The 13,030-nt window shown below is 41.1% G+C and overlaps 1 protein-coding gene across 4 annotated transcripts in view; it reads right to left on the bottom strand.

Annotated features, from left to right (window-relative positions):
- The window catches only part of LOC124164883 (nuclear hormone receptor FTZ-F1 beta), a 290,899-nt gene that overhangs the window by 42,094 nt on the left and 235,775 nt on the right, over nucleotides 1–13,030 (bottom strand). The window contains exon 1 of one of the 4 annotated variants that reach the window (XM_046542107.1): nucleotides 1,690–1,741. The exons of the other annotated variants lie outside the window; for them this stretch is intronic. The gene's annotated coding sequence lies outside the window, so the exon portion shown is untranslated. Of the gene's footprint in view, nucleotides 1–1,689; nucleotides 1,742–13,030 lie in introns of those variants that run through there. 4 annotated transcript variants of the gene reach the window in all.

Genomic DNA, 13,030 nt, shown 5'->3' with positions numbered 1-13,030 from the left:
CTTCTTTGTTTGTTCGCGCACCCGTGGGAGCATGACATGGAAAACACGCGTGCGGTATCTCCTCTCCCCGAGTCGATATGCCGCTCACTCACTGACTAACATTGTCCTCCCCTTATCCTCCCGGGCCGTTTGTTTCTCAACGCAGTCCCACAGGCAGGCCCGGAAGGGGGGCGGCGGCACTCCGACGGACGAACGATAAGGTCGCGACCTCGGCAAGGTCACACACGATGACGAGCCGCGTGGTATCCGGGCAACCTCCCCTCCCCCTCTCTCTATATAGGCCCGTACCCCTCCTCACTCCCAACAACCCTAAAGAGGGGGAAGGAACCCCTCCCGACTGTCGCGTCAACCGCTCTCATCCTTCCGGAACCCTCCCTCCCCCAACCCGTGAACCCCCTCCCCTCATCTGCCACTCCCGTCAATCGTACACGAGAAGCGGACGACTCGAAACACACGTAGCTCTGACAAGCGATGCAACAACCCCTCCACATAAGCAGAAGAAGCAGAGGTGGATCCACGGGGGGGAAGAATATTAAAAAGCGTTCGTACCAACTCTCCATTTTGCACTTCACTAAATTTTCTGAACGATCTTTTTTCCCGTACTTAATATCAATGGTGAAGCAATCTACATACTACGTTGAGTTAAAAAGTGGTTGTTAGAACACGATGATATTGAAATTTTATTTTAGACTATAAATGAAATTGTTTCACAACGTAAATGTGTAAAGTGAATTTGTAAAAAAATCTGTAAAATGAGTCTGCTCTAAAAATCTGCAACATAGACATTTTATATTTTTTCTAAGAAATATCCGCATGGTATTCGGTTACCACCCCACCGGTTTCGATCTTAAGGGTGACCTAGAGCTTCCCTATTTATGTGTTGTTCAGATTAATGTTCATGTTTTGGAGCATTAAACTTATTATTATTATTATATTACCCCGCGAGCAGCCTCGATTGGCGTGTGGTCCTGTGAGAATGTTAGGACCACCAGCCGTTAACATATAAAAAGGAAATGTTCTAACGAAGTAACTAACATTGTGATTCCTGATCCTCCTGTGTTCAAGTTGTGATCAGAGCAGAATTTTTGCTTTCAAAAATTTGAATTAACCCTGGTATTTACCATGGGCCCTAGAGGTAGATGTGAAGAATTGAACCCTTTTGAATCCTGGTGCCACAATCATATCCTAAGAATTGGATGAGTAAAGAAGCTGAGTGAAAACGTTTGTTCTTAGACATGCTAACCTGAACAGAAGTGTACTGCAACAAGTAGGGCTTTAAAAAAATAATAATTGAAGCAAACTTTACCGTCGCTTATAACTGTGGAATATCTTGCTCCTTCTGTCTACACGTTGTGATTACCTATAGCAGAATGGCTGCTTTCAACAATTAGCAAGGGTCCTAGTATTTATCAGAAATCAAGTCCCTTATCTACGCCATGTTTCGTTTGATGCTGTCCAGTATTCTGTCTCCTTATCTAACCTACAAAAACTTGGGCATAATATGAATTAAAAATCACTTCATAATACACTAAACTCGACTACAGACTGCCCTGAACTCCATTTCTATTTATCCAGTTGAATTTCAGAATACTAACTTGATTCATCCGCCTGCTCTCCCTATTCCCATTCTTTATGGACATGAATGCAAAATCGATAGCGGGCATGACCAGGAAATGAGTTACCACTCACCAAAGGAAGTATTTTATGAGCCAACCGTCATGGATAGGGCATTTACCTGAAAATAGAAAAAAAAAGAAATTTAGAACTTGAACCAATGAAATCATCCATCAAACATTATCAACTTGTAATTAAGACATCACCCAATTAATATTACCCAATGATATCCCTAGATTGGATGATGGAGATTTATAAGGTTAATCAGTTCATCGTCATAAGTTGACCAAGAATCTTAAATTTGGTTTGACGAAGGTCTCCATTCCAAACTCCTATCCGCTAGCATTTTGTTGATTTTCAGCAGATGCGTGGGCACTTAGCATATTCGTCAAAGTCTTCTCCGACCTATTCTCTGTATCGGCTACGATTGCTACGTCGGGGATCGGGTTGGTGTTGTGGCTAGAGTGTTGGCTTCCCACCCGGTAGGCCCAGGTTCAAATCCCGGCAGCGGCAGAGAATTTTCAGAGACTGCCCGATCCCTGCTTGAATGTTGTGTGGAGGACATTTCAAGCGGAACACTCCGTCCGTCGGATGGGACGTTAAGCCGTGGTCCCCTTGGCGCCTTTCGTTAAGAGCAGGCTAATGCCGACGTCGGGTTTCTCTCCACCCTTCCTTGCCCACCCTTCCCTCATGGCGCAAATGACCTCAACTGTCGGTCGCCTCCTCCAAATACCATACAGATTGCTACGTCGTCAATAAATAGTATCATACAAATTATTTCTCGAATATATTGATACCCAAACCTCCTCTTTGATTTCATTGACGACTTTCTCGAAGCAAATAGTAAAAATTACGCGGGATAGTGCACATCCTTGACTCACTCCTTTTCGTACTCCTGCTCTACACAATTGTGACCGCATTTTACCAAAGCTACTTGATTATTAAACAAACTATTCGCAATGCTACGATCATTGTGGAGCACTCCAATTTCTTCCAGATTTGTCAATTTTCAGTTAGCATAAATAATAATTAATATCTAATCATTAACTCAGTTTTTCATTAATGGGGAGAGCACCCTCGCAAACTAAACTTTCGTTCCATCTGATATTTTTATTTTCCCAAAGACAAACCCCAGCCTATTCTCGAGTACCATAGCGTGTTTCCAATGTTTTGCACTACGTACGCGACATACCTTATGCAACAGATAGTGTCTCTAAGTATCATGCTCCATATTTCTTATGAAAACCACTAACAAGCGACGGATTATTTATTATTATTTTAGTATATCAATTCGATCCACCCGCTCGCTATACCTACTCCATCTGCCTATTCTGACCAGGATTTCCCTAACCAAGCGCTCACCTTTATATCGCTTCTCCTCCCTTCTAAACTCACTCCGCGGAAAACTACGAGTTGAATACCTGTCTAAAATTTATCTGAGGATATAACTTACGCTTACAGATGAAACTCGGAATCCAAGTGTTAAATTATTCGAATTTCATTAAACGCACCCAATTAACTTCTATGAAGAGAAAAATATTGTAACAAAACGCATAATTGTAAAAAAACACATAATTTGTCTTTCAAAGACCCTAAATATTTATTAAACCTAATTCCACCACCAAGAAGGAATGACGACAGACAAATTTATCCAACTTTCAGTGGCTTTAGGCGACCCCTCAACTGTAAGGATCCAATGGTTGAATGCAGAATTTCATTGAATAGAATACTAGCAAAAAGTGCTTTCTGGAAAACTGTTATACTAGATATGACCTCGAGACTAAAAAATATTCAGCTCATAACAAAAGAAAATTAAACAGATACCAGAGAGAAACACATACTCGAATGTACTTGAGGAACAAGTTTTTAGAATAAAAAAAAATGCCGCCAATGCAAAGATGATTTACTGTATCAACTAGTTCAACGGTTGATACAACAACGGAACAGCAATAGTGCACGATAAAGTACCAGTCCGTACTGAGCAGAGGGGTTCAACCCCCCCCTAAAATGTTTGGGTGATACGCAGATGTTTACCCCCTCCATACGTGCTCCCCCGAAATGCATCCCATCCGTAAATATAATCCCCACACCCCGAAATTTTTTTCTGGCTACGGCCTTGATCTAGAGCCTGAGTACGGAAGTTGAGACCGCTCACTCCATGACCAGCCGCACCACGGCGCCACTTGCTCAGCGAGTACACGCAACGCAAAACCTTTGGCTTCAGGTGTCAGCGCGGAGCGCCTTGAAACAAAAGCGAAACGCTGGAGGGAATGAAATGCTTAAGCACAAAAAAGTGCCAATTCCAAAAAAAAATGTTTCCCCATCACACTGACTACACTTCATCGTGGAAAATAAAAGCACACGCCATTTACCACTCCAATCCGTTACCGATATTTTAAAACAAATCTGACGTAGGTATCCTAAAGCATATTCTCCCGACTCTACATATCCCCTTCACTTGCAAGTTCGCGGCATGGATACTAGTGAAACAAGGGCGTACTCAGGATCAAAACTGGAGGGGGGCAAGCCGTGGTGGTTCAAATTGTAACACAGAAAAGGTTATGAAACGAAAATTTCAAGAAATTATATCCGCGCTTTATTGTTCTTTTAAGTATTTGCTCGGATAAAATATTTTCACTTTAATTGCATGTTTAGTACTAACATCACTTTTCTAGGATTTAAAGAAAATTTGTTCAAAATTTCGTTTTGAACTAAATATACTTTTGGTTCTGGGGGGGGGGGGGGGCAGCTGCCCCCTCCTGCCCTCGCTGGGTACGCCCATGTAGTGAAATTATTTATTAGGAATCATTTGCTAAAAGTTTTGAAGCTACATAAGAGTGCTTCTATAAGCAGCTAGATCAGTGCAATGTCAAATGTTTAGTGATTTCATATATTACAAGTATTATTCATAGGAAAATTCAAATTTGTTTGTACAACACGTGGATTTCTCTTGTGAACGCCAGCATCGATACACTTATGGTCAAATATCTAGCAACACATCCAAAAAATTCCAAATTTAAAACGAGTCGTAAATCCCAATTGATGCACATCTCATCCAGAAACCCAAAAAATATTCGCTCACCATATTGTTAATGATGCGTTTTAGTAATTATGTCACTTCTGAATGATGAAAAACCTTTCGATAACGATGCTTCCTATCCATTTGCAGTTATGAGCAAAGCCTTCATCAATAAGAATTCGGTACAACATAGGCATATGCCTGATCAGCCATTAACGTAAGACCCAAGGGAGCTAAAATTCCTTTTCTCCGATGGACGTAGCTGAAAGACGTGTGCTGTTAGAAGGTTAGCCTTCAATTTATAACTATTACATTTTATAGAAACATTTTGAAGTATTGCCAACACACACAGCTATTAGGATTAACGCTATGTTTATTGAGCTCAATTTTATTTACTTATTGGCTATCGTTGGGCCATCGTTAAAATGCAGTTTATGTCGCATATAAATTATAAGTGGCAATAATCTTTCATATCTCAATAAATACTATTTTCCTGAGGATGAATATCACATGAGCGTTATGAGTAGCAGAAACACAAAAAAAAAATAAATGTGATAGTTCCTCCATGCTTTCCCGTTTATGAATCCGACTGACTTCCCACTCCCTCCATAGCGGGATGTGGTCAACTGTAGTCCTGACTCGTCTCGGTTGCAAGCGATGTCGACTGAGATGATGAAGACGATGTCAGACGAACACACCTCTACACGCAAAAAATTGCATAAACTGACACTGATGGCATATCATATATGTTTTCTTCCACTTTTATAAAGATGACAGCGCCAGAAATGTCCTGACACCTTTTATCACACTAATTAAACCTGATTAGATTTTTGCAAAAAAATGGAATTCATAATTTCGATATCAATCGGTTTTGAGCAAAAGAAGTAAAAAAATCAAATTTGTGTAATCTACGTGAAAACGCTAACACAGACAGACTCTTTAGTAAAGAAAAAAAAATAATATTTTGTACGTCATCAGTTTGCTTGATCCAGAGTTACGGTCCCCATGAAAATTACTGCTGACAAATGAATAGGCCGATCCTGCGAAAATAGATCTTTCTCCTTTCCTTAGGGCTACACGCTTTCGTTCGGCGATATTTATCTAGCGATACGCAGGCCTTATTGTTAGTCAATACTCGCATAGGAACTTTAACTCTCACGCAAATAAAACAAGGAGCATAAATCCGGTACGCTTACTTTTTATTGATCAGTACAGTATTGAAGTAAAGCAAATACTTCAGTTCTGTTTTGACAACCACCACATATGCATAAGAACAAGGGGTGTTCGGATAAAAACACGAATTAATGAGGGAATACGGCTAGCATGCGCGTGGATTACCTATTCACACCCCTTTGCGGCTAAGGGTGAGAGATAGGAGGGAGAATCAAAGGGAGTTGGAGGTTTGGGAGGTTGAAAGCCTGGTTTACTCGTATAAGTTGACTCCTAAAAGCAGTAGCAGAAAAACGATATCTTGCGACTATAATTGACACACAAGCGTCTTAAGATTGTCAATACACCTCGTGATGGCAGAAGTTTGCAGATGATCTTAACGGAGAGATTTAAAATGTCGTTCTTTGCTACGACTATCAGGGAGAGTAACCGATGTGGCACCAATGTAATAGGGTAGTTTCCTTCATCAAAGAAAACGAAAGGCATTGATTGCGATTCGTTACCCACCATTAGTGTATTCATAATATACAAATTATTTGGTTTTAGAAATAATGATTTAGACGAATGGCAAGGGTCAATTTTAACCGCATTTGAAAAAGGCCAGATTGGCGCCCATGCGATGCCACTCCACGTGACGTCACAGGGACCTAGTTTCTATACGAGTAGATAGGGGTTTTACATCGTCTGAGATTACCAATGCATGCATGAGGTACAGAGCTCAGGGAAACATGCCTTAATAATCACCTAATAAAACTGGCTAAGGTCGGAAAGTTTCCTTCGTTTGATAGGGTATTTATAATCCTTATTTAAGACAAGCGCTACCCGCTAGCAGGGTACTCTGCTACCTGCTAGCAGCCTACATCGCTACGAAGCACAAACCTTGGCCCAAGGTCACCTCACACGGCGACAGCGGGAACCAGAATGACGTCACAAGGGGTTTTACCAGCATTCATTCTTATACAGCATTCGCGTTTTCGCGCGCTTGAATATTTTCACTTTTCATTTAATCGCAAAAATAAACATCGTCATTTAAAAATCTAAAAGCGTGAAATACGTACTCCAGGAGTAATAACCTTTCCATTAAGGCAATAAAAAAATAATAGGAAACCACCCTATTATAAAATTCACGGTTTTTTCCAGGTTTTCACGGCTGAAATGTCGTCAAATTCGCCGTCTATCGAAAAGCCATTTTTGATATAAATACTGATCACGTAACAATCACAGGCCGCACGTTAACTAAAAGTTAAAAATAAAAACGCGACAGACGCCGTGAATGTAAACGCAGCACTAAAAGTGTTACCTCTAATGACGTCACTCATCGTTGGCAGAATTCAGGGCCGGCTAAAGGTTGCGAGTGGGAAAATGGAAGGAGGCAGGGTCAGCGTTCCCACTCTAACTACATTATAAAATTCACGGTTTGTAGATAAGGTATTTTAGGCAGAAATATTGATCACGCAACAATCAAGAGCCGAATGAATGAATGCAAACGCAGCAATGAAAGCGCCATCTCTCATGACGTCACCTATAGTTAGCAAAATTCAGGTCCGGCTAAAAGGGTGTGAGTGGGAAAATGGAGAGAGCAGGGTGGCAGGGAAGTGAAGAAGTGCCTGATTTTTTGCCAGGATTAACGTCTTCCAATTGCAGGCTTAAGGTCAATGTGCTGTCATGGCACACATGGACCAATTAATAATTGCGCTTCGAATACACGTGTGCAGAAAAATGAGTGGACAGTATCTGCACGTGACTCGGCCTTGAAACATGATCGAAACATCGATTTTTCTTTTAATCTGTCTATCGTAGATCTACAATCAAGTTGGAGAGATTTCTAAGGTTTTGTGACGAAATTCACGGCTATTTCCATGTTTTTCACGGTAGACTAAATTCACGGCTTATTCACGGTTGAGTGGGAACCCTGCAGGGTGGCAGAGGAGCAAAGAAGTGTCTGATTTTTCGCCAGAGTTAATGAACACTTTGGTTACCGGTCTTCCAATTACAGGCTTAAGGCCAATGTGTCGTCGTAGCATAAGGACCAATAATTGCGCTTCGAAATCACGTGTGCAGATAAATGGGTGGACAGCGTCCGCACGTGACTCGGCCTTGAATTATCATCGAAACATCGATTTTTCTTCTGATCTATCAATCGTAGTTCTTCACTCAAATTTCAGTGATTTTTAAGGTTTATTGACGAAATTCAGGGCTTTTCCCAGTTTTTTTTCACGGAAGACGAAATTCACGGCTTATTCACGGTTTTAAGGGTTTCACGGCTGAGTGGGAGCCCTGACGGTGTGTATGTATTACTGAATTGAGGAGTCAACTTGGAAGCAAAGTCGGAACATACATCGATGCAACTAATGCCTCGTTCACATTACGATTGTCCGAGCGATCGTCCTAACGATAGTTGGCCGAACTAGCCGTGTGAACGCATGTCCTGACAATAGTTGACGTAGTTCCGAACGTTGCCACTTTACGATGGCTCGGCGCTGGGAGACCGGAAACGGAAGCGACAACCGACAAGAGAAAGACGAAAAGTTCGTGAAGCTTTCTTCGGTCTATTTTTTCCATGGATTTGTCCTAAGGAAGAATATGGGCGGAAGAAAAATTATTCGGTAAATACACGAGGAGCACAATAATATCTTGACCATGCATACCTCAACAGCTTTGCTAACCGTCAATTTCCCGTTCACTTTAGATGTCAGCACCAGAGGGCACCACAGGTTTTAACCATCGTCGTGTGAATGCACGATTGTTCCGACGATTGCTGGAACAATCGTAATCTGAACGAGGAATAAGAACCAATGAACTTTATTTCAGACGAAAATGTATTTCAATACCTTGTGCACGGCAGTTTGCTATTGTAGTTTTGCAGAAGAGTGTTACAAGGGGTCCAGTCCAAAAAAATATTTTTTTAAGAACGAAGCCCCGAAAGCGTTGAAGCTAATTCCTTTTGTTAATTCTAATTTCTATCAATTTATAATTCATTCCATAAGCCGGCACTTACACTCGGCTGCCGCAGCAGTCAACTTCGGCGAGTAAACATGGCTTGTGGGAGAGCGGAGTAGTAAGAAGGGAAGAAGAGAAATCGATTCGAGGGAAGAGTGGCGCTGCCTGGGAATTCATTCATGGCGTCGAAGCGCAAGGGAGAGTGGGGACGGACACACCCACCCACAGACGACGCGCGCTCCATCGCCCCCAAACACGCTCTCCCTCTCCCCTCCACGAACTCTCCCTCCCGTGCCTTCCCACAATGCCGTCAGAGGAGACCCGACTCCGTCTGTGAGGGAGAGAGCCAGCGAGAGGACACGGAGAGGAGGGTCAGGGAGTGGAGGCAGAGGTCAGACGCGACGAGAGGCTTCTTTAATCCCTTGCGCTGTAATGACGAGTATAGCTCGTCATGAACTTTCGATGCCAAACCGCTCAATGACGAGTGTATCTCGTCATCGGATTTTCATAAGTTAAGTAACTATATAATTATTTTGAAAGCTTAACAATGTTAAAACATCCATAGTATACATAAATAATTCATATTTCACGAAACATGATGGATTTGAAGGATTAAAATGATTTTATTCGAGTAGCGATCGCTACGTTCTCCATTTTTAATAATCACATTGTATTTCACGGTTCTACTTTGATTTCAAATTACAAAATATCATTTCTTTACCAACCATTTGAAAAAGAACGACTGAAAAAATAAATAGAGAATAGAAGCACGATATTCAGAAAATTAATGGAAGTGGAAGGGGTTAAAGGAGGAGGATGAAAAGGGGAGGTGGCCGCCCCCCTCCCCCCGTAATTCCCGGAAAAACTGAAAAGATGTTAATCACTTCCACGAAATTTTCCATTTCACCGGCTCAATAAACAATGTTAAAAAATTTCAGATAAATATTTAAACAGCCACTTGTCAATGCGCATTAGACCTAAGACGGATTATCGCAGGGAGGTAATTTTAAAAAAATAATTGATGAATATTTAAAAGTAACTTGCCCATGCATATCAGACCTAATGCGCATTATCGCTGAGAGGTATAGTGCACAAAACCAAGGCGCCGGAATAAGTAACGACCTGCCCCCACACAAAAACGACCCCAATCCGCCCCTCGGTGTCGGCCTCACCAAGCGAGAAGCAGATACTATAGGTAAGTAGGCTATTCGTGGATAATTGGGGGAATTAACACCAACTTCGACGCAAAATGGGAATGTCTAGTTAGCAATAGTAATTTATTCAGCTTCTAAATATTTGAAAATAATAATAATTTATTCCATTCGGGCACCGAAGTTGTCACAAGAATCTGGAGGAGTCAGGATTCGACGGTCACCTAAAAATTATTTGACCTTTATCCTTTTCTAATTTTTCCCAGACAGCTCATCGATTTGTCCACTACAAGTTCACAGGCTCCCATTGGAATGTCGAAAGTGTGAGATTTCGCCATGAAAAAAGAAAATAATTTAAAAATAATATTATTTTTGATTAAATGATCGCGTTAGGAGTTTGATAGATGAAAACCAAGAATCAGAAAAATAACAATAAAGATAATGATAAATGAGAGGAACACCCAGAAAAATATTACGAAGCGGTGGTGAAGAATTTGGAGAAGTCGAAATTAATGACGGAGGGCATCCATTTGAATCGGATGGGAGAGAGGAATTTTTATTCCCTGAATACGGTGATGTTCGTAGAACCGAGAATCGCTTTTGAATAAACCCTATAGTACACCAGAAAATTGTTTCCCTTAATTTACTCCACGCAGTAAACTTCGCCATAGCGATGAAAAAGTCAACAATCAATAAATGTGAAGGCTTGTTATCAATTTTAAAAGGAAAATTTCGATTCCGAGTGAAATTAAATTGCAATTATTCTCAAAAAACTCACTTGATCAATCAGAACAAAGTTTTGTAATTCTGGGGGTAAATAATCGATAAATGGCTAAAAGTCTCGAATATTTATAAGGGGGTGAAATGAGATTTATATCCACCAAAAAATTAAGAAATGCTCATGATATTACACATCTGGTTAATTTACGACCGCCAATGAAAGTCCCTCCTATGATTTTTATGAGGAACACGAAGGAAAATTGCTAAGAAGTTGATGAAAAAGTACATATGCAGTCCAAATTATAAAAATAACAATTAATTTAAAATGAGCAGGAGATTTATCGAGCAACATTTAAACCCATATCATCAAGCGAAAGGTAATTTTAATTCGCGTACCACAAGAACGGGGTTGGGTTGGAAGTAAGCACAGCTTTTATCTGGCGAAATAGGGGAGTTTCGTGCGAAAGGCAACAAAATATTTAAAAATAGGGGCACGAGAAAGGTGAATACTTTCGGCAAAGCGCAGGGGAATCGTCCGAAAAAGAGACGAGTGCAGGTATCAAAGGAAGGAGCCATTTTATGAGCTCCGAGAAGGGCGAAGGAAGGAAGGAACGGCATTAAGGCAAAGGGGAAGGGCGGAAACTGGCGGTCATGTAAGAAGAGGGGTTATGGCAATATCGACCCACGATATCACTCGAAAAAACCCCACCAACCCTAACCCTCGCCCCTGCCGCCACGACCAACCCACGCGAGCGAATCCCGGCTCCTCCTCCGCCTCGTCAACCACTCCACAGGGGGCACAAAAACTCCACTGTTACCCCCCTCGAGAAGGCTTCGCACGAAAACAAAGACTTTAGCGAGCTTTATTGAGGAATTTCCTCGATACTTGGCACACAAGACCCATGCTTTACGATGGGACTCAAGATGGATTCGACACACACGATCTAAGATGATTTTGCTCAGACTTTTAAAATGATCCAATTTCGCCGATTTAGATCCGTATAGTTACGACGCGTCGGTTAGCAGGATAAATAGATAACCGGCTGTGCTTGTAGTTACTCTACCAGAAAATACATGGAATAGTGATAATGACCAAATAAAACCAAAATTTGGAATTCTATTCCCATGTCGATCCGTCAAGGAGAAGAAATTAATTTTACTGATTAAAACATTAGTCTAACACTCAAAGAGCATCTCATTTATACAAGCAGATGCACAGTCAGCCTCGGTGATTTGTCCTCGCCTACCATAACGAAGGTCGCGGTTTCGAGTCCCGCCTGGGTAGGTTGCCCCTTCCAGGACATGGGTGTCTGTGATCGTCTCTTGTTGATTGTTTAAACTCCCGATGTAAAGGCCACAGTGAACCGTTTTCGGGAGTATTTGAGATAAATAAATGAAACATATTTTCGCCCATCAGAAAAGTTAGTGATATCAAAAGAGGTGTCCTGGATATCAGACAATTACTTATGCCACTTATTTTTTATCATGGCGCGACCCGGGTTTCAATGAATTATCATCATCTTCAGGCGCAAATTATGATTTAAATTATTTTTAAATTTTGCGCCTGAAGATGGTGATAATTCATTGAAACCCGGGTCGCGCTCTGATAAAAAATAAGTGGTATAAGTAACTGTCTGATATCCAGGAAACTTATAATGGTATACCACTAAGTAAAGCAAGAGTTAGTGAATTTTGATATCAAAAGAGATCCGCAGCATTGGCTACTTTAGTGAGTCGTTGACCATATTCACTCAAGAGTGATTCGACCCGAAGGATTGGTTTAGATAGGTAATGGTAGAGCTCTCCCTGGTATAAGACACCGAGTTTCAATAATCCGAGGTAAGCGGCCACCTCACAGCATCAAGATCTTTGGATGGAGGAGTCCAAATGCCTCACGAGAGACTTGAACCCAAGAGCCTTCGGTCAGGAGCCAAATATTATACCCTAAAAGTGGAAGCACTGAATTTTCGCAAACAGCAATTACAACTGCAGTTTGTTCCGCCAATATTCGTACCCATCTCTGTAATAAAACGAAGACACACTTTGCCCTCGGAGTATGCATAACATTTCCATGAAATATACATCGCAACGATGTAAACAAAAATCGTTTCACTGAAGTTTGAGATTTCGCTCTTCGTGAAAATTCGATGCCTCTACACATAAACTACACACCTCTTTGATAGTATTAAAAAGATTTTTAAAAAAATCTTAAATGAAGGACAGATTGGCCAAACTCAAAAATTAAATGAGTTGTGAATGCGCTTTCAATTAGTTGGAGGCCAATTATTAACAATACGCTAATTTTCTAAACGCGCAAAACTGAAATTTCCTAGTTCAAAGATTTCTAAATGCGTCATGCGTTTCTAAAAGCAAAGTTCAATGGTTGGCCTTAAGCGATAGAAGAGGAACCTCAAGA

This window comes from Ischnura elegans, chromosome 9, assembly GCF_921293095.1.
Source record: "Ischnura elegans chromosome 9, ioIscEleg1.1, whole genome shotgun sequence".
Lineage (NCBI taxonomy): Eukaryota > Metazoa > Arthropoda > Insecta > Odonata > Coenagrionidae > Ischnura > Ischnura elegans.
This window is presented reverse-complemented; position numbering and strand designations above follow the sequence as displayed.